Raw genomic sequence first — 21,391 nt, forward strand, 5'->3', positions numbered from 1 at the left:
ATATGTCTTGGAGGTTTTTAGGCCAATGGCAAATTTTGCTCAAGTAAATGATCGTTAAAAAGTGTCCCTTTCTTACTCACGGAAGAACCACAAATGACTCACAAAGTTCTGCTATTTCAGCCCTGAGTTCTTCTTTCAGAAGAATCCTTCCCATATGTCCACCAGATTACCTTTCCTATACACTGGAGGCCATTAAACTGCCCCAGCCTGAAGGCTGATGGAAGGAGTCCCTACGAGTTGTCCCCACAGGACACAAAGAACGTGGATAGGAGATCCAGAAGTGCACATCTCCTAATGACATGGTAGATACACATACCAATCAGCCAGTCTGAAGCTTCACTAAAGCTTATATAAAACCTCTAGAAAAGGAAATGAAGAACTTGAATGCCTGAACTTTTACTGAAGATTCTCAAGGACTTAATGACCGAAGGAAAAAGACAACCCTTGAACATCTTTGTATGCAAAACTGCACCAGATATGTAGAAAGAATGAAGGAAGCAAGATCTCCATTTTCTTAGTAAGGGCCAAGAAAAAGAATATAAAGCAAAATGCTCATGGTTTGGGAATACAGAACAAGGAAAAGTGTTACATCCATAACTGTACTTTCAGCAACATTCTGCGTGTAACAACAGAACATAAAAGCTGACTAAAAAAGGACAGAAACATGTGTTGCATTTTACATAACCAGCTAAATGATTTTATTTTGCAATGAAGACATTTTCAGACATATTACTAGCAACAGTCTAAATGATGATTCAAAAGGTCTAACACATTTTTCAAATAGAATGGCACCTAATTCTGCTATATCTTATTTGGTCCTCTCTTTCTTATGTAGCTGTCAATGTTGACTGAATTATTATAGAAGGAAAAAAAAATCAAAACCAAGCAATAACACAGAAGAAAAAGAAGACTGTCTTATTCTGTGGGAGGGCCACACAACAGCCTTCAAAAGAAGGATTCAATTGAGATGTGAGCAAAACATCTTTTAATGATACAGATCTAATTTCTTCCCTCTCGGGCAGTATACAGTTCCATCCCTGTCCTTGTTCAAAATGCAGGTTGCATTAACCATTCTATTTGCAAACAATGCAACAAGAGGTACTTCTATGCCAGTGCAATTGGTAAGGAAACATGGTGAATGGGAAACTTCTCCATTCAGGATCAGCAGGAGACTGAACCAACATGCGAGAAACTGCATGAAGGGGTTGTAGGTGTGCAGTATGTGAGACAAAACATGAAAGAATGGCTTCATATATAGCCATAGTTAAACTTCATGGGCAGTGAAAAACACTCAAACACAGCTGCATTTAAAGGAAACCACTTCACTACCAACACTAAAATAAGCACTAATTTAGTAAGCCAGAGGTACGTGGGACGAGCCTATACACAGGTGCTGTACAGTGATGCCATTCTGGCCACGCCCTGAAAGATAGCTCCACAAGGAACTTATCTACCATACTGCCCTGGGGATCTCCTCTTCAATCCACAAAAGCACTAGAAGGCACAGTATAAATTGATTTTTATGAGCTTACTTGCCTCTTGCAATTTCATCCATTCCAGAAAAGATCATGTAGTCTCTCTTCTCCATCAGCAGATTAATTATGAATTTTTTTATAATATTTGGTCTTATGCAAAGATTCCAGCTAATATTTAAATATTATTGTAGCTGTGGACCAATAATAACTATCACCAGGCTAACAACAGCACTTCCAGGCTCACCCTGCACTTGAGAAGAAGCACTAGCCAAGCAATCACTATAAAAATCACATCCCTTTATAGACCAGTCTATTATGCCTGTACAGGGTCTTTTTCCACCAGGAATAAATACTCAAAACTTCCTAATTTTTACACATACACTAGGCTGTCTTTCAACTATAAGAAAGCAAAATAAAGCAAGTAACTGTCAACTAGCTGTAATAGCTGGACATCTTAACAGTGCTTACAGAAGATGGTATAAATGAATGACCTAAATCACCTAGATCACAGGTCAAATTACAATGCAGGTGAGAGTATTTCCTCATAAGACTCTGAGCTACTCTATGCTTTGGTATAGTTAAAAACTAATTTTTGCTCAACGGACTCTCTCAAAGGTTAAAAATAATCATTATGCCAATGCTCACTTAAGATAGCACAGCAGATGCTGGCAGGCTGTAGGATGGGGGTACTCTGCACTCAGAAGCAGTTGCCAAATCCCTTTCAGCAAGGACCTGGTGACAGCCTATGAACTACAGCTCAAAAACTGGACAAGTAATGCTTCAGCTATGATAAATAACCAACGTTCTTCACAGGTTGCTTCTACGAACTTCTGTATCAGGGTATATATTCTTTACACTAACCACAGCTGCAGTAGGCTGGAAGTAGATTTAGGATTCCTGCTAAGAATTAAGATTACACTGTGAAGAGCTGCATTTCACTATAGCTAGAAGTACCTTCTCCAGAAAAAAACAAAAAAAAAATAAAATCAGACCCCACAACTGTATTTTTCAGAAAACCCACAAATGAATGTTTGATACATCTAAAGTACATAGGTGTTTCCTTCTTAGCATTTATGAATCAACACATTCTGTTGTTTATAGCTAGCCATTACAAAATAGCATTCTTTTAAGAGACACTACACGGAAAAAAATGTTTAGAGAATGAATAGCAAAATAATCTTTTGGTTGAAACATTATCTTAGAAGGAAAAAGTATATTCGATTTAGAAGACACCTGATTTACTTCAAACCCACTTCTAACAAATTGAGCAAAAGAACAACACTGCCTTAAACAAAAAATAAAGATATCTAAACAACAGACTACCTGGCTCAATTAATTTTATATTCTATATTCTAAGCCACTAGTGAGATCAGATTAAGTATTACAATTAGCAGTCAACTTTTATCCTCTGACTTCATTGCAGACTGTAAGAATCACCTTTTGCTTCATCACCAACCTCTGCACAAAAGGATGTGTCTCTATTGAGTGTGAGAGGCAGGTGAAGGGGGGGAAAGGAATGTACAGTACTGCGCCATGGTATTAACAAAGAAAGGAATAGTATGTAAGGAGAGATTTTTCCATGGAAAAGCTGTGTTGTGGGAGGCTTTGAAGGGCTGTCTCAAGAGAGCAGAGCAGAGAGAGCAGGGCTCCAGAGAGCCCTGTGAATCCAGAAGAAAGGCTGATGTGGGGCTCTGGACAGAGACGAGTCCCAGCAGTCAAGACTGGAAGTTAGCATGAACGGGGCAGTTTTCTATGAAAGGAAAAGGGAGGGGATTGCTTGGCAGTAAAACAACACTGCTCACTAGGCAGTGATGTGAGGCACCTAGGTTGAAGGGGTCCTTGACACACAGTGAAGTTTGGGAGCAACTATGTAGCATGAAAAGGAGAAAGTACAGACAAGTTCTGCACTATGGGGATATAGGGGTGGAAAAACAGGTTTATGAATCTCAAAACTGCAGGAGAATCACAGCTCCAAGAGAGTAGTTTATCAGCATCTTCCCTGGGGTCTTGCAGGTGATTAAGCACAACTTCAGATCCCCATAAACCTCACATGCAACAAGAAGACAGAAAGCCAACCTCCTGCTGTGTAAACTGCAATTCACTGTTTTCCTTGTTGATACTGTAAGAATTCAAGTTGTATTTTGAGAACTCCAGCAGGTGAGGAAAAAATAATAAAAATCACTTCAAGCAAGTCCTACACTTGCTCAACCCTTCTTCTCTTTTTCCTCCTCAAAAAGTAAGAGAAGTTGTTCCAGAAGTGAACTCAATCCACAGGGCAACTTTTGAGAGACACCTGGTTGTGCTGGATGCAAAGTCTAACAATTTCATCACCACTATTCTCTAGTAAAGCCTGTACAAATTGCTGAAGAGGAGAAAGTCTTGAGCAGATCCAGAAAGATATGCTCATCACTGATAAAGGCTGAGAACACAACTTAATTCTTATTTGCCATTTTAGTAGAATGTCACTGAAAAATTCTCTATCAAGTTTCTAAAATACAAAAATCCCCTACCAAAAAATAAAATAAAATAAACAAAACAAAACAAACAAAAAAACTCCACCAAAAAATCCCAACCCCTAAAAAACCAAACCTAACCACATCAACCACACCTCAAAAAAACAACAGAGAAAACTGACAATACTTCTCACTGCATTTTTTTCTTTTTAATACTTTCTTCACTTGGTATTTTGCTTCTACTGTCAATTCAACACCTCTTCTCTGGAAGGGTGGTTTAATGATCTTAAACAAAGAAGTCCACATAATAACTCAAATCAGTATCAGCAATTGGAGGTATAAAGTTATGAAATTTGTCATGGACTGCTAACAGGAATCTACACATTGCCTACTGAGCACTGACCTTAATCTCTAGTTTATAAGCCTCCTGAAACTAATTAAAATTTTTTTTAAATTAATTTTGTATACTCAAGATGTGCTCTAAAGATGTACTGAAAAGCTGCATTACTTAGGTTTCTAAATAAATCTTGGCAGCAGAGAGTGAGGGAGGGATGGGGGGAAAAACACTAGTTCTGGATACTACACCATGGGAAAAAAAGCACTTACAGCAAGAAAGCAGTCTCAACATAAAAAACCCACAACGTTTTGCTGTGTCAAAGGTTAGGGAAGTCCAAAAGCCAGTTAACACCAACTGATGCATACCAAAGGACTTTATCTAGAATTTAATTGCCTTGAGAGTAAGACCAAATGTAAATATTTAAAACAGAATCAATGTTTTAAAGCACACAGTCCTGAAAAAGTAAGGAAATCAGCTTCCACAGCAAAAAGGAAAAAAGAAAGTGTAAGTTATGCCACTGAGGAAGCGAACATGAAATTTCTATACAGTAGAACAACCATGGAAGATGGGGCTGACAGCTGGGTCTTGTTAAAGGAGGACTTTAAACAGAAGTATTTAAATTCATGGGATTAGGCTAGCATTCCTAAGAAATGCTGTTCAGATCCTAAGCTGCAGAGGCCTTGTCTAAGCGGCTCAGCAACTGAGTCACATAAACAACTACTGTTAAGTCTGCTGCCACCACACTTGGTAGCTTCATAAATGGAACTCTTCTTGCATATCAAAACTAAAGACAATACAGTGTTTTGCTATTGCAACTACGAATGTAAGTTTCAAATTTTTCTCCAGAAATTATCTTCCCCCAAACTTTTAAACAAATGAGATTTTTAATTCAGTGATGGATAATCCTAAGCAGGTGGCTGAGAGCAGTTACTATACAGACAGTCACATATATGCTGTGCATTATGTTTCACTTTACATTTTGCTTACAAATAGGCTTGGAAATTCTGTCACTCAGTATTCAATTATTCTTGTCTTTCATCCAAATTTGATGCTGTGATAAAGGTAAGGCAGATTGAGATGAAAATAAAAATGAATAGCAAAGGCTGACAAATAACTTTAAAGTTTACAAAAAAGCTTTTAATAGTAATGCTTTTTAGATCAGATTAAGATAAAGCCATCTTAAATTAACACGGTACTTGTTTTCCATGCAGCTTTTTTTTTAAATACAAGAAAAATGAATGAGCTTCTTTAAACATCAGGACTACTTAGCAAGGGTCATACTGACTGAAAAATGCTATACACTAGTCTCATTTCCATGCTGAGAAACACAGCAGGGACAAGAATCAGATACTCTGTGGAATTAATCAATCTGGGGACAGACACCCTCCTATCACAACTGAATTGTAAACATCAAGAGTCCTGGCAGCCTTCAAGAAATTAAGAATGGATCTCTACAGGATGGCTCATGGGCTTTAGCACAGAGCACCTTCCCACAGAATCCTCAGCAGCAAAAGGCAGGATTATTTCTTTTGATAGCAGCTACTCTTTGACTGCCACTCTGACAGCCACAGAGGCTCTCCTCCATCACAGTGGATTTATTTGGAACATGCTACTTAGTAAAAAGTCAGAGGTGAACACAGCCTGCCTATTTCTCAAGATAGACAGGAGAATAACTTTCAAAATAATTCCCACAGATCACATTCAAGTTTCCCATGAAAAGCAAAGCTGGGAGCAGGCTGTGTGACACGCTGAAGGTGGTGACCATCTGCGCTTGCCCCTTCAGAAACAAATTCACCTAGAAGCACACACTGGGCTGTGCACACCCAACAGTCCCAGTCACATAGGAAAGGAGGGGCTGCAGCACACACTTCCTCCTTCTTCCTTCCTATCCTCTCCTGGGATAAATATACTGCCTGTTCAGAGGAAGAAGCTGAGTACCAAAATGTTACGGTACTTCCAACACCAAATCCTTCACCTTGACCTATTCTCAGAAACATGGCACTGGTAAAGGGGCAGCCCACCTCCTACCTGCACGGTCTGCGTGGTCAGCACATTCATCAAATACACCTACAGCTATTATCACCTGGGTAAAGCTACACACATTTATTTTTAGCAAAGCATTTGAGAAATGCAGTCAATTTATTATTGTTATTGGCATTTAAGTGCTGCAGGGTATTAAAAAAACCACAACACATTTCAGATGGAGGTTTCCTTTGCATTTAAAAAACACTGAGACAACTCACTCAGAAGCACTAAAATTTTATGGTATGTAAACTAATCGTTCTCTCTATTCCAGGGTCAACTGTTCTTTTCAAAGGAGTTTTTGGAAAAATGTCTCTACAAGCTTTCCTGATGTCTTTTTCTTTTAAGCTCCCAATGCCACAGTTTAAAATAACAACTTAGACATTAAAGCTTGAGCCAGCCTAATACCTCATTGCTGTCATGAAATGGAAGAAGTCCCCAACCCTCCATCCATTAGCACTTTGCTCCAGAACACAACTGAGCCTTGTCAACCTTCTAAACCATCAGAAAATTCACTCAACACTCCAAACAGCAAAGCAGCCTTTCTGCTGAGTTAGCAAGCAGAAAGAGATTACCCTGTGACTGGACAAATATTAGAGCCAACACACTCTTCTGAGTTCACACCAGAGAGCTGGGAGATGGGATGGAGAAAGAAACAAGTGAGACTTCCCCTTTTTGGCAGCAGCAACTTCACCTGTGACAGGTACACTGTAACCTGTGACTCCATTTCTAGCTCTGAATGTGCTGTAAAAGATTCAAGCATTTTGCTTATGTTCTTAAGTTCAACAAGAAACAGAAAATGCCACCTTTCCCATTAGCTCAGAGATATTTCCAAATGCTACCTACTGTAGAGCATATGTAAACACATATGTATGACATTGAAAAATAGTTATAATTTTGCTGAATTTGCATTTATGTTAAAACTGGATCAGTTTTTACCAAATTAGTAAAATGACAAGACTTAATAAATTACTTTATCTACAAGCATATTCAAAGCTTGTACTTTTTATTACAAGCATTTAATGCTTTAGTCCATCAATGTTTCATTGGGTACAGCTGCAACTGTGCAGTTTACTACCAATTCCATGAAGTTCAAGTCACTTCAATTTTTCTGAACCATACATTAGCTAGCTGATATAGGCTGCCTTTCCTGTTGGTGTAAGAAATACTCTGCTGCCTTCAAACAAAAATTAAGTCATGACACACAAGTTCACATTTGGTCTAAAGTTTGCACATAGCTTCATTCAGATGAGAATGTACAACTGCCAGCACCACCAGCACACAGCTGAGCCCCTGACTGGTGTGAACCACGGGACAGAGAAATGGGGGGACCAGCTTCAGGCAACAGAGCACCTTCCTCCTACATTATTTACAGCCTTCCAGACTACAGTATGCACTTTAGAAACCCTTACATGCTAATAAAACTACATCTGTGTTTTGCACTTTCTCTTTGGGCAGGCCAGTGGGAGTTTGTGCAGAAGAGCATGAATGGTTAATGTCATACCATAATACTTTCAGAAATACCCAAATTCAACTTCTTTCACAAGAACACTGGGACATAACTTAATACCTAAAAAAAAAAAAAATTTAAAAAAAAAAAAATCACTCGTAATTCCAAGCAAGGAATAATAAGGGTTCACAAAATTCTATGTAATGACCAGAAAGTAACAGTGCCCAGCTAAGTCTGGAGTAACTCAGGCAAATTTTTTAATCTTTTCACCACGTTGCCAGAGTCAAGACTGCAGAATTCCTTTGGAGTGACACTTTCAAAGTCTGTTCTGCTACACCTTTACTTGGTGACAAAAGTATTCACAAGAACTCTGCTGTACATCCCTGAATACCTTAGTTCTAAGTTTTTAAATGGAACCCTGATTGCAACTACACCAAATCTTCATTTTTCCAGTGTTTGTAATTATTTTTCTCTTATGGAAAAGGATGGAAAAGGACCCTGTATTCTGTTTTCTAGAGAATGACCACTTCCCATTGTCCTTGTTCAACACAGACATATCTCTCTAGGACACTCTTAAGGTTTCCCTAACACAAATGATGTCTTGGAAATTTTTGGTTATAAGAATTGTACTCAAACAAGGGTACCAGCCAACTATACTCCTGGTTGTGGCTAGAGGAGTAGCATTCTGCACAAACAGCTTGTTGCTGTTGAAATCACCTGGGTCTAAAGAGCATCATGAAACTTATATACTGCATTTATTATTATTTGTTATATCACTGAGAGTCCAACACAAATTCTAGAAAACTTCCAGTAAGTACCTGTTCATCAAGAAACAAATGTTCCTGTTTTTTTTTGCCATCACAGCTTAATACCAGAAGCCACCAAGGCTCAATCTTTAGAAGACTAATTTATAGACTATTTTTCTTAACTAGTCAGATATTTTAAATTCCTTCACCTTTCCCTGATACAAATCTAGTGACACTACCAAGATATTGTTTAAACATCAAAAAACAACAAAATGTAAGAACACCTTTTACAGACATATTGATACTACAATATTGTCTAAAAAACACAAAACTTTTATAGAAGTGCTACGTTATTATTAACACAATCATAGTTTTTTCTACAGAACATAAAAATTCAAATCTTTGTATGAAAAAAATTAGATACAATTTCTAAGCATTAAAATTTAGTTAGAAAATCAGGGCTAAAAACAAGCTTAATTTCATATTCCAAACTGCGTTTGCATCATGCTCAAAGAGCCATGCCCTTCCCAAGGCAAATTATAACCTCAGTTTACAGTATTGCTGCTCAGGTCCTTTCCAAAATACTCCAGCCTGTGTCCACAAGGTTGATCACCAGTGCTGTCATTTCCTTCAGCATACTTTGGAAAGCAGCAGGAAATACAGCTCACAACAAATACAGGAATACCTGACACATACAAACAGAACAGAACCTACTGTCCACTCTGAGCCCATTTTTGAAGCCTGACCAAGTGTGCTCTGTTGCAACTTAACCACGGTGAACTCCTCCCAGGACTAAGGGTACTCTGGTCAAGAGTTCTCACAACTGATGATTTTCCAACCATATGAAACCAAGACAAACTCTTATTCTAGACATACATTCTCTTGGCAGGACTAGGGGAAGAGGTTGTATGTAACTCACAGAAAATTAGGTCACCCATTTCATAAGCAAATATAAACTGCATGCTGAAGTCTGTAAGCATTTCATAGATACTCTCCCTCTGCAGAAATTTGGAAGAGATTTATAATAAATTCTGCACACTGCTAGAATAATTATAAATGCAGGAGGAAGGAAGTTCATATTTGCAACCTTAGTCAAACCAAAAAAAGCATTATATCATCTTAACAGCTGTGTAAAAATTTGGCAAGCCTCTGAGTAAAGCTTTTTCTGAAAAAAGAACAATTATTTTTGTTTCCTGAAACATATCTTCTTTGGTATAAAGACCTCTCTAAGGACTGAGCCAGATGAATAAACTACAGAACACAACACTGAAAGTATAATGTGTACCACAATGACTATTTTTCCTGCTAAAGCAGCTGAGTTGACCACACTGTATAAGAAATGTCATTTGTGACACTAGAAATGCTAATTATTTGGACCACATTCACATCTTGTTAAGGACAAGGGTTGGCAAGAAAGAACTGATCTGCATTAATTTGCTGCAGACAAAATGAAGCACAAAGCAGCAAAAGTAGCTATTTAAAATATAGGTGACTGTGACCAGTCGAAAAGCCTCATTACAATGAGTCTCTTAATTCCTTACCATTTCAACATTCAAAATGAAAATAATTTCCAAGTTGTGTTTGTCTACTGCACTGTGAAAAAGTTTCTGCAGATGCAGAAGTTTGTGGCATGTTCCATTAGCCTCCAGTCTCATTTCCTTGGATTGCTAACAGTGAGGCGTGAACTGGCTGAAGATTTTTTTAGTTTCATTTTTTGTGGAAAATATTTTTATGCTTGAGACTTAGATCTCTATCTCAAGCTGAATCAAATTAAAGCAGCACCACCATGGAACGATTTACAATGAAGCTTAAAAAAATTATTTCACGGCTTTTATTGGTTTTTTTATCTTCCTTCAGACCTTTAAATGCCCATTCAGGTCTAAGTCTTGCTGGCAACTTCTTCCCATTATCTTTCCAAGGGATTTATAAAGTTTTGCTGATAGGAGCTACAGGCTAGCATACTCTAAAGGGCCAGTTTGTAACAAATCAGAACAGGTTTACAAGCCAAAAAAGAAAACTGTTTTTGCAGAGTTATAAATTCCACAAGGACCTTTCTGCACATTCTCTCTGCAACCCAACACATCTCTGCAGTAAAGGTAGCTTATAGCTAATAAAACATAAAATTAAATCCCTTATTTATGAATTACTTATGCCAGGGTCCAAGTCCAGACTGTAACAGAATATTGCATTTGATAGTGCCACACATCTGCTTCCTTCAGCAGGAGGGGAACACTGGAATGAAGTGGAACTGCTTCTCTGGAGGTCCTGAAATCTCCACAGGTGATGGACTCATCCATCTTCACCCCTCACAATTGGAGATATCTTTCCATCATAAAAATGAGGTATTACAGCTCCTACCAATAAATCACCACATCTTTTTCTTTCTCCTTTTCCTTCACAGGCAGCATGTTAAAGTGCATTCACACAGGTCAGGGCATCTCACCATCCATTTACAACACAGCAAGCAGTTCTCTAATAACTCTAAAGCGTGGGCAAGAGAGGTGGGTAGAGAACACAGTCCTGCAGCTAAAAATGAAGCTCTTTTGTCAAGGTATCCCATGACATTCAACCCCTCTCTCCTTCTACTCAATAGTAAAAGTAGACCTAACACTGTAAGAAAACCGTTTGGTTCCTGACAGATAAGGATCTTCTTAAAAGCTGGGAAACTAGGGCAAGGTGGAACTTCAGGTCTTCAACTGGCACGACACATCAATAAAGCCAAAAAACAATGAAGGCTAATTTTAAAACAGGTAGTCTAAGTTCAGTAAAACATGATCAGTGCTTTTTGATTCTAAGCACCCAGGAAGACTTCCCTCAACGCTTTTCAGGAATAGTCCTAGCAATGTGACAGAGACTGCACTACATTAGCCTTCAGATGTAAATTTTTAATGAGAAAAATGGTTTTACATACCGCAGCCTGATAAAAGACAGGTTGGTTGTTTTTAGCATAAATGAGGGACATTAATTTTGGGCTTTTAAGATAAAGTAATAAAGGGCCATAATAGTGTCCACCCTGAAGCAGAGAAGACATCAGAATTTTCATAGCACATGGATGTATTAGGAAAAAAGAGACTGAATATTATTTGTGACTTGGTGGCTGAAAGGATTTGACATAACTCAAAGCAACAGTTTTTTAGGTCAAATGAACATGAGCCATTTCATAAAAGCATCCACCAATGTCTCAGTTAGACATATAGGCTCAAGAATCCCTGAGCATTTCTAGTGCATGTAGCCTTATTTTTTATAGAATGGAAGATTGAGACATTAATTGCCAAATTGATTTTGCAGGTTAGAGTGAGATAAAAATCAGACTTAAATCAGATCAAGGACAACCCAAACTTTTAATAGAGCGAAAAGGAAAAGCTTAGAAAAATCCCCTGTGCTTGTTGACACCACTATGCAAAATATTTTAGATGTTGCATCCAAAATAACCGCAGGATATAAGTAAAAACCAACAAACAAAAGATAGTCAACAATGTTATGTCTAAACACAGAAATCATCCACAAGTTCAGTTCATGCTGTGTAAGCATCACACGAAAGACACCAACAAAGCAGTTTAAAAATTTTACAAAATTTTATCATGAATAAAATTAAATTTCATAAACTAGAATTTTTCCATTACCAAGTCCTGCAACAGCCCTTACAACTGCTGAAGTGACTAATTGCAATCTCTTCATTATGGTACTGGAGATTCCTTGATTCAAACCTCCTACATAAGTACAAACACAGCGTCACTCCCTCTCATAATTAAGTACTGAAGGGAGCCTGCAGACTTCTCCTTCCCAGCATAAGAAAAAGCTAAGACTAAACTATCTGCAGGGCACAGCAAACAACACAAGCAATTTGTATATGCAAAGCCAGAAAATCCAAGTTTCTCTATATAAGTCTTCTGATTCATGTAAAGCAAATTAGGTCTCCTTTTTGCAAGGGGAAGTGACAGCAGAAAGAAGAAAGACAGTGTTAAAAAGTCAAGAAATATTAGTGTATTTGGGACTGGACAACATTACACACAGGCAAAAGACAGTGTACCATTTAAAAATTAATTTTACAAGTCAAAGACCAGGAGGAAAACCTCAAGAGCTTTTTCTTAAAAAAAACCAAAAACCTCACAAACAATCACCTAAAAATCTCAACCACAAGACTCTCCACCCCTTTGCAAGTAAAGGGAAGCAGATGAGAAAAGTCCACCTTCTGTATGAAAAACAAAAACGTGGCCAAAAATCACTGGAAGAAACTTGGGAAAGATTTCCACACACTGCTGTTGTTGCAGTGCTAAACACCACTGGCCACATGGATCAAGAATGTATTCCTAGCACTCACTGCTGTCACCTTCTAGCTGCAAATGCATTAAAGAGTTCAGAAAGTTAGAAAGGAAAAAAACTTTTATTTACACCAGTATACTTTTTGCACACTTGCTCATAAAAAGCACTAGTGAAGAGGCAAGCAGTATTACCAACGTTATTAGTCTTTAGAACATTTCCACATGGAACATAGTTACATCTTAGGGTTGGTTTTTTGGTTTTGTTTTTTTTAATGAAACTACTCATACACAAGATAGGTTTTCAACTGTGTTGGTGAAGCTGAAGCAACTTCTGTTTTCATACAGCTGGCTTTGGCAGTCAGCTGCAAATGCTCTTTTGCATAACAGAAATCCTGCAGCACACTTTGAGGGATGATACATATAAATAGAATAAATAAGGAAGCAATTACCTGGGCAATTTTCCCATAATATTGAAGGAAGTCTTAAAAACAATTCTGTCTTACTGAACTTAGAGAAAGATATGGGTCGTGCTGTTTTGCTCTCCTTTTATTGTTCAACAGCGTTCTACAATGTTAACCTCACATTCTGATACTGTCTGATTACACAGCAGTGCAGCAAAAGCCTGACAAAACTGTAATCAGTGCGAAGTTAGAGCAATAACCACTCTTTGAAAGACTGGTCATAAATGTGCCTGTGGAAATTTTAGTGAAGAAACTAGCCCAAAGTCATTATGTAATGGCCAGCAGCTGGACCAATCAGCAGTGCATGACTCAAGGTGTCAGCATGCTGTCACATCAGCTGCAGCTGCTCTGTCACAGCTGCCAGGGGACCCTCATGCTTATTAAGGGAACTGACTGGCTATGGTCCCATGGCAATATCCCGGAGAATTCCTACCAGGAACTCATGCCTGGCTGTTAGCACTGTTTCAAAGGCACTGTCTCTTTCCTTTCAGTGCAACCATTTATCAGATCTGGAAATGAAACAGCTCAATCACAAGCCAGACTGTGTCCCACAGCATCATTCACGAAGCAATACCTGTAAAAAAACTAACATAATGCATCCTAAGACCTTGTTTATTCCTGCTCTCAAGCTGTCATCTGATGTCACAACCTTCTCTCAGAAGAAAACAATTCAAAGAGCAATATCATCTGTGCAATCATTCACAGCCTTTGTGCTAATTAGTAAGGTCAATTCTAACAGTAGCTCTTTCCAGCTCTACTATTCATGACAGTTTTAAAAACTGTTTTTTAAAATTTAATCAAGTCACAGACAGCAAGCTCTCAGCCCCTTTTTCAGTTCTTCTGCATCATCTAAGAATTTATGCCACCTGAGGAGAATATGCACGAAGCACAGGACTAGCACAGCTAATAATATTATCCAATATCCCACCGTGTGCATTTTGAGATAGGGAACACCAAGAACAATATTCTGTCCAGTTCTCAATGGACATAATATCTCCTTGTGGAACAATTCTAGACAACAGAATCTAAGAGAACACACACAACATAAACCCAAGTACAGGAAGGAACTGAGCACAGAAAAAAGATTTTTCTACCTATCCAGTTTCAAATCAAAAAGCATTTCAGAAGAAAACATTCCAAGACTAATTCCCAAAAAGAGGACAAGAGAGCTACACATACAACTTTCAAAAGTACTCATTTTCTGCAACTCAAATAGAGAAATAGAACACTGTATGAAGAAAAAAATCTATGAATGTAACAAGATGGCAGAAAAAGTGTGTTTCAATGATGACAAGGACAGCATTTAATCCATAATATAATGCTTCCTCTGTGGCAGACCTAAATTCCTCTTTTAAAGTAATGTCTTATTCCTCAAGACACTATAAAAGCTCAGCAATATACAGAGAGGGCACAAATCAATTTTTTACAGACTGCAGAGCCATGGATATTGTTTCAGTGCTTATTTTGCTCATCTTTGGAAAGCAAAAGATCAGAGTTAGTTACAAACATATTTTCTAAATATGATCTATAAGATATATTGGCAGTGTAATGGCAATAAAAATATGAAAACTACACAGTTATCTATCTGTATTCCATTGAATACCAGGCTACTGCATGCACACCTAATGATAGTAAGATCATCACTATTCACTACTGTTGAAATACAAGCCTCAAACCATACGTTCAAACTAGTTCCATACAACTACACATGATTCCTGATGCACACAGGACCAGATTGCTGCTCATCACATCATAGATGCAAGCAGAACTTCAGAAATTAGAAAGAAATATTTAGTAAACAAAGGGCTTTTTTCACTGGACCTTCAATTACCCCATGAAGTTGTGTTCTGCAGTTTAATAGATGACTCCATCACAGCACTATAGCTATCCACAATGAGCCATGTCAAGTGAAATTTTAAATTTTCTTTTCAAGAAGTGAACTAATAATATAACATTTTAGCCATCTATATATTCCAAATTCTACTAAAAAACCCAAACAACTTCATATCCTATAAACCACTGTTTTGAACAGTGGCTGTCACTATACTCCAAAAAGTTTGATACTTCACTCTGAGTGTCTTGGAATGAACAGACATGATAAAGGGTAATGATTTATGATGTATCCAGATACAAAACCAGATACTTAGACATATTGCAAAAACAAGAAAGAATATATGTTAGTTCACTATTCCTGTCAACCATACTGCCTGAATCATGCTAAAATACCAACATTTCAACGACAGCAATCCAGCAAAAATCATTTTAGGAATGAAGCAGCAGCTGCTGAATTTATCAGTAGGCTATGCCTTCTCAATTCTTATGGCACATCATAACACAGTAAAAGCATGCGCAGTTGTAAATCCAAATATTTAAATCCACACTGGAAGGCAAAAAGAATGCAGACAACATAAGGCCAGCTGCGATTTTTACATTTTCATAAGAGAACAACTGGCCCTTTATCTTGCCTTTCAACTCACTCTAAAGTAGAAAAAAAAAAGATTTAGGCAGCTTCAACTAGAACAATGTATTACACAAGACACATCAATATCTTGTAACACTTTATCATGTTTCATCAGATCAGGTGTACAGAAATGTTGTTCTCAAAAGCTCAGAGCCTGTCAAGAGTTGTATCAAAGAGTATGCCAGACTAATCGTACCTAAGAAAGTTAATTATGAGCATAAATACATAAAACTAAAAAGTTCTGACTTCCTAGTTTCAAGTGATGTACATTTTAAACTAAAGGAAGACAGTGTACTTTCAAGATTGGAAAAAAAAAAAATTGGAGGTGAAATTCAAGCTCAGAAGGGGTTATAGTAAACTCTACAAAACCAAGAAACTAAATAAATATTTAGGAAGGTATTGCTTTAAAACACACTCTCCTGTTCTACAGACATAGGCCTATTTTATTACTAGTTAATGCATCTTTTACTTTACAGTGTAAAAAGACATGAGGTTGGCCCATGGTCACATTATACAGACCATAACAATTTGTGCTGCCATCTTCAAAATAAGAAAGTATGCACTTCACAAGAATTAGTGGAAAACAATCATCAGAAGTACTAAACAATAAGGAATAATTTAAAAAGTGAAAGATAATGCCATAACGTGCCTTATGTACTGCACTCAGATCAGTCTTTACACCCTAAAGCAACAGCAGTTCAATTTAAACTCTTCATGACACTGACAGCAGATAACCTGAACATTAAATCAAAGTAATTTGTGTCAAGTGACAATGTTTTTTTCTTACACTGTGTGCATTTTAAATTTAAAGGTCACACAAACCTAATGTACTTTAAAGGATCTAGGGAAAAAAAGACACGTAAAATCATTCCCTAAACTTCTGGGCCTCACAGTCCAGCCAAGCTAGCTCCCTACATGATACCTGTAAATATAGTAACTACCTGGTCCTTCAGCAGAATGAAGATTGACGTCTCTTTGCAAAAAGAAAGACAACCAAGTCATCACATTTCACAAATGAAACACCACTGACGTTGAAAGTGCATAGTCTGAAAATACTTTGTTTACTCTGTGCTTGGACTTTCAACCCCACAACGCACGCTCGTCATTCCAGGAATATTCCATTCCAGTTGATAAAAGATAATTCAAGATTTTTCATTACCAAGTAGCAATAACTAATCTCAAGGGTTTTTAAACTTGTTTTTTTAAACTTTTTTTAAACTTGTTGTTGCTTTTGAGAACCTTCTGAAGTTTTGCACACTTTCAAGCTAAATAGAGGTAAACAATATCAAAATACAAAGTTTCATTCAAGCTAATCCCAAGGACTTAGATTGCAGGTTTGGGGTTTTTTTTTCTTCCCCTCCTATTTTTAACGAGAAAGTCTCTGAGGACACCAAGCACAAAAGGTTAAGCTGTATGCTGTACTATCAACTGCACAGTAGTTAACACAGAGCATTCTTCCTAAAGACACACTATGTCTCACTTCAACAACTGTGACGTGAATATGTGGTTCCTCCTGAAAATTTCATTCATTTCCCCATTGCTTCCATTTTCTGCTCTGCCACTCTTCCCAGAAGGGAAGGCAACATTCACACTTTTCTGTGGAACTCTCCTTCTCCTTCCATAAAATTGCTGAAAATGAGACTCCTCACTTCTGCTGTGCTTCTTAGAAAGAATCTCTAAGGTCTCTAATCCAGCACAACTGAACATTTCTTCATTAAATTAATTCTTTCCTTCTACCCTGGGCAGGAATTTAGTGTTGGCACTCACATCAATCTGACAAACAGCCTTTCGGTTTCACAGAACTGATCATAAGATATCACTAAGTTACATATTAACAGACATAACTGAGTAGAGGTGAAAGACAAAGTTATCTTCTCTTATGCAGCTTCAGGTAGAGTTGTTCTCCTGACCTGTGACATGCTCAGAGACAGTCCAAGTTTTAGCCAGCACTCCCACCTTGCAAAGTTACTAGAGACCAAAAACTGCTGGCTTCCCCCCTTCACCCCTAAATAAAATGTCACTATTTAATAGATACAAGTGCTTCTCTTGAGCTGTCAGACACAACTACTGCTAACTAAAATCCAGCCTACTAGAAATGCTGTGCACTGATGCACACGACAAACTTGCAGCATGCTTTTCCAGGAACAGCATGCAGTCACCCATCCTTCTATCAAAACTACACTCAGAACTACACGTCCAAGTAAACAGTCATTTCCTTAAGTCATGCATTAAAGACAGAAGTGACAACTTCCTTGGAGAACAGAGGTCTGTAAGGCATTTTTCTTTATAGTCTCAGAACAACCTAAGCAGTTTTTTTCACAGTAAGAATACTGCTTTTAAATGCACCATAAACCACATTTGTGGTAAGTCTTTAGTCACCTGTGACGAAGAATGATTACAGACACCTGGGAAGTCCAAACTTGCAATGGTACATTAAAACAGATTCCAACAATGATTAACTCAATTTTAAATGGAGCAACAAGATCACAGATCTATCTAAGAGAAGAGCAGGAAGCAAAATTACTAAAGAAAAAAACCAAGTAAATGTTTGGTATGTGTGCTTGGGTTTTGCCTGTATTTTTCTTACAACTAGATACTATTTTATTCCAGTGACCTTTATATATACAAAATAAACTCAAGCATGCTTTAGTGATGGACTTGGCAGTGGAAGGTTAACAGTTGGACTCTACGATATTACAGGTCTTTTCCAACCTAAACGATTCTATGATTCTATAAATAAAGATAGCTTGGAATGCTTGGCTTCTGGCACAGAATCAAAAATCCTATGCAAGATGCCTCATCACTATACTAGGCATGAACTAGGCAAGTCAGGATGAAATCAAAAACAATCATACACAAGCAAGAAACTGCCTAGAAATAGCCAACAGTGCAATACCAAAGACTGAGGCTTTATTTTAAGTCCAGACAAAATCCATAAGTAATGTACCTCTCATAGAACAATTGTGAGAAACCTCCCAGGGCTGTGAACACTGTCCTTGCTTCTAAAGGAAGTTAGGGAAGATATTGCACTGCACATAGGGCACCTTGTTCTTGTAGACACAGTCTGAGAGCTAACACAAATTTAAGAACTTCAGATCTTTGTGTATTCCCAGTCAACAATATGTGAGAAAACCTGAGGGAACACTGTTATAGCCGTAATGAAATGGCTTCACATTTGTTAGAGAGTACTTCTCTTCCCACCTAATACAATGTTTCTTGTTCTAACCCATGAAAGAGTAACAAGTAATGAGTTCAGACACAAAGTGGAAAAAACCCCATGGGATTAAAATTAAGGAAATTAGTATTCAAGATCAGTATTTCTGCAAAACTAATAAGCCTCCCATGCCAATCTCACCTTCAAAAGATCATCATTAAGCTGCAAAAATCAGTCCCATTCATGACATGATTGAAAACATGCTGAAAACTTACTTTGTTCAATACTGAGCTAGAACCCAACCCAGTTTTGCAAAGCAGCTTGTCTGAATAAGTATAGATAACATTAGTCATCTAGATACAAAAATGAAATTATTTGCAAGATCATGGGGCAAAGTATTTCCTACAACAGATTCTGAAACTCTGGAGAGATGCCTTTTACTACTCATAAGATGCAAACAGCAACCTGGAAGGGAGTTTGTCTTTATTTTTAAAAATGCCTTTTACATCCCCAAAGTAAAAGAACCTTTAATTTTGCAAAACTATATAATCATGATCTAGGAAGATGTATATAAGGATGTAGCTTCTCTTCTCTCAGCAGCTCCCCACTCATCACCCCTTTGATTTCACCAATTTGGATGCTGTGGATTATGCTGCAAACTGGATCACAGAACTTACATGGATTTAATCTCACCATCTCTTTCTGAGTATTTTTAATCCACAATAGTGCAGTGATCTCTAAAGCTATGTAAGAAAAAAGGGGAAAAAAGTTGTCTCCGATCTCAACTGCTTCTCTTCTGCTCTAACTAACACCACCTCATTAAGGGACCTACAAGAAAAAAAAACAAACAACAGAGCAGAACATACAGTTCTTGAGATTGGGTCAGCACTGTCGGAGATGCAAGCAGGGACTTGTGGCTATTCCAGGCACAGCAAACGCATCTGTACAGAGATTAATGACTGTATACAAACAACATGTGGAGCAACTTTACTTCTTTCAAAGAACCTGTGTATTTGTTTTGCTAATGCTGTCTCCTCTAGCAAGTCAAAGTCTATAAGTGACACCTCATCATGAAGAGATGCCTTTTCACTAATGGTGTATCACAAGGATCAATTCAGCAACTTTATAGTTAAACATAAGAGCACCACTACACATCTACAAGCCCCTTGACAGAGAGAAAAATCTGTCAAACACAGTTTCAGTGTACTTTTCCAATACTAATCAAATCAGTATTTGAGACAGAGATATTTCACCTTAATAATCAATGGAACTATTTAAAGGAAATCCACAGACATCAAAAAAGCACTAGGGTTTTTTCATCACTGATTGAAGCAGTAGTTGGGCAAAACTGCCTTAGCATCATCTATAAGTTTCAAGAAGAATGAAATTCCATGCAAAAAACCGCGTTACGAATTCTATGCTGTTAAGGTAGCACTTTTCACAGTATGCAGTAACTCACTCAACTTTTAACGTTGCACTTAGGAGACAATTTTATTACACATATTGAAGGGATTTAATTGCAAAGGTAATGTCAGAATAAGAACTTGAGACAGGACTATTTTATCATCAATGCTTGATAGATATCCATTTGCCCTTCTAACACTATTCAGTGATACAGTCTTCAAAACCCAATTTTACAAGTAGATGATGCAAATTTGTCAATTACAATTTCAGTAAGGTCAGTAATTAAGTCTTTTGGACATTTCTGAAAACATTTTTTCTTTTGCAATGACCAAGTGGATTTCAGAAAATGAAGTATAATTTCGCACAGTTTTAGTTTGGGGGAGCAATTTTACCAGGAGTCTATAACCAAGTTCAGACATTAAGACCACGATCACATAGAATGAATTAACTACCTTTTCTGGGCTAATGATGCCTGCTCTTAAAGCAGAAAGGTGTAACAAATGAATTCACATCAAGATGAAGCCTACCCATGTACCCCTGGAAAAAAACAAGCTCTACTAGGAGCTTTTCTCTGGGGAACAAACTGTTCCTTCCTACTGGAAGAGCTAAGAAGACAACAACTGAAATAACTATGAGAAGTCATTTTATTTTTGAAAAATAAAGCCTCTTAAAATCAATCATCAACCATTGCCTACAAAAGGTATCCCAGCAATCTCATACACTCCTTTAAACCAACAGGTGTTCCCTGCACCATGGCTTACCGTCCTAAGAAAGGAACAGGCTGCAACACACAGGATGTTCTGTTCAAAACAGTTTGTGTCAATGCACTGCTCCCCTGTAAAAAAACTATTTTAAATTCAAACCTGTCTCAAGACACTATGCAAGGAAGGCAGATTGAAGATCATATAAAATTTGTCAGTGTCCCTTTTTTCATTATTTTTTATATTCTTTCAAGAGACTAACAGCTGGTACACTATACTGCTTTCTTGAACTGTGGTTTATCTCTTAGCAATACTTTTCTCTGTCACCACATGCTGAGTCAGAGAAGCAGTGGTAGATGGACACTTCATTGCATGTCATATGAGTTTAAAAACAAAGCCATTTTAGAAAAATATCTATCTGAAAATGAGATCTGTAGGAGGGTAATAAATAAATTCCTGCGTGCC

At 37.5% G+C, this 21,391-nt stretch overlaps 1 protein-coding gene across 2 annotated transcripts in view; it reads right to left on the reverse strand.

Moving 5' to 3' along the window:
- RAPH1 (Ras association (RalGDS/AF-6) and pleckstrin homology domains 1) overlaps window positions 1-21,391 on the reverse strand; it is an 87,643-nt gene that overhangs the window by 64,318 nt on the left and 1,934 nt on the right. The window contains exon 1 of one of the 2 annotated variants that reach the window (XM_051786815.1): window positions 16,609-17,005. The exons of the other annotated variant lie outside the window; for it this stretch is intronic. The gene's annotated coding sequence lies outside the window, so the exon portion shown is untranslated. Of the gene's footprint in view, window positions 1-16,608; window positions 17,006-21,391 lie in introns of those variants that run through there. 2 annotated transcript variants of the gene reach the window in all.

Source organism: Manacus candei, unplaced genomic scaffold (genome assembly GCF_025592945.1).
Source record: "Manacus candei isolate 608988 ecotype Guabito, Panama unplaced genomic scaffold, ASM2559294v1 h1tg000023l, whole genome shotgun sequence".
Lineage (NCBI taxonomy): Eukaryota > Metazoa > Chordata > Aves > Passeriformes > Pipridae > Manacus > Manacus candei.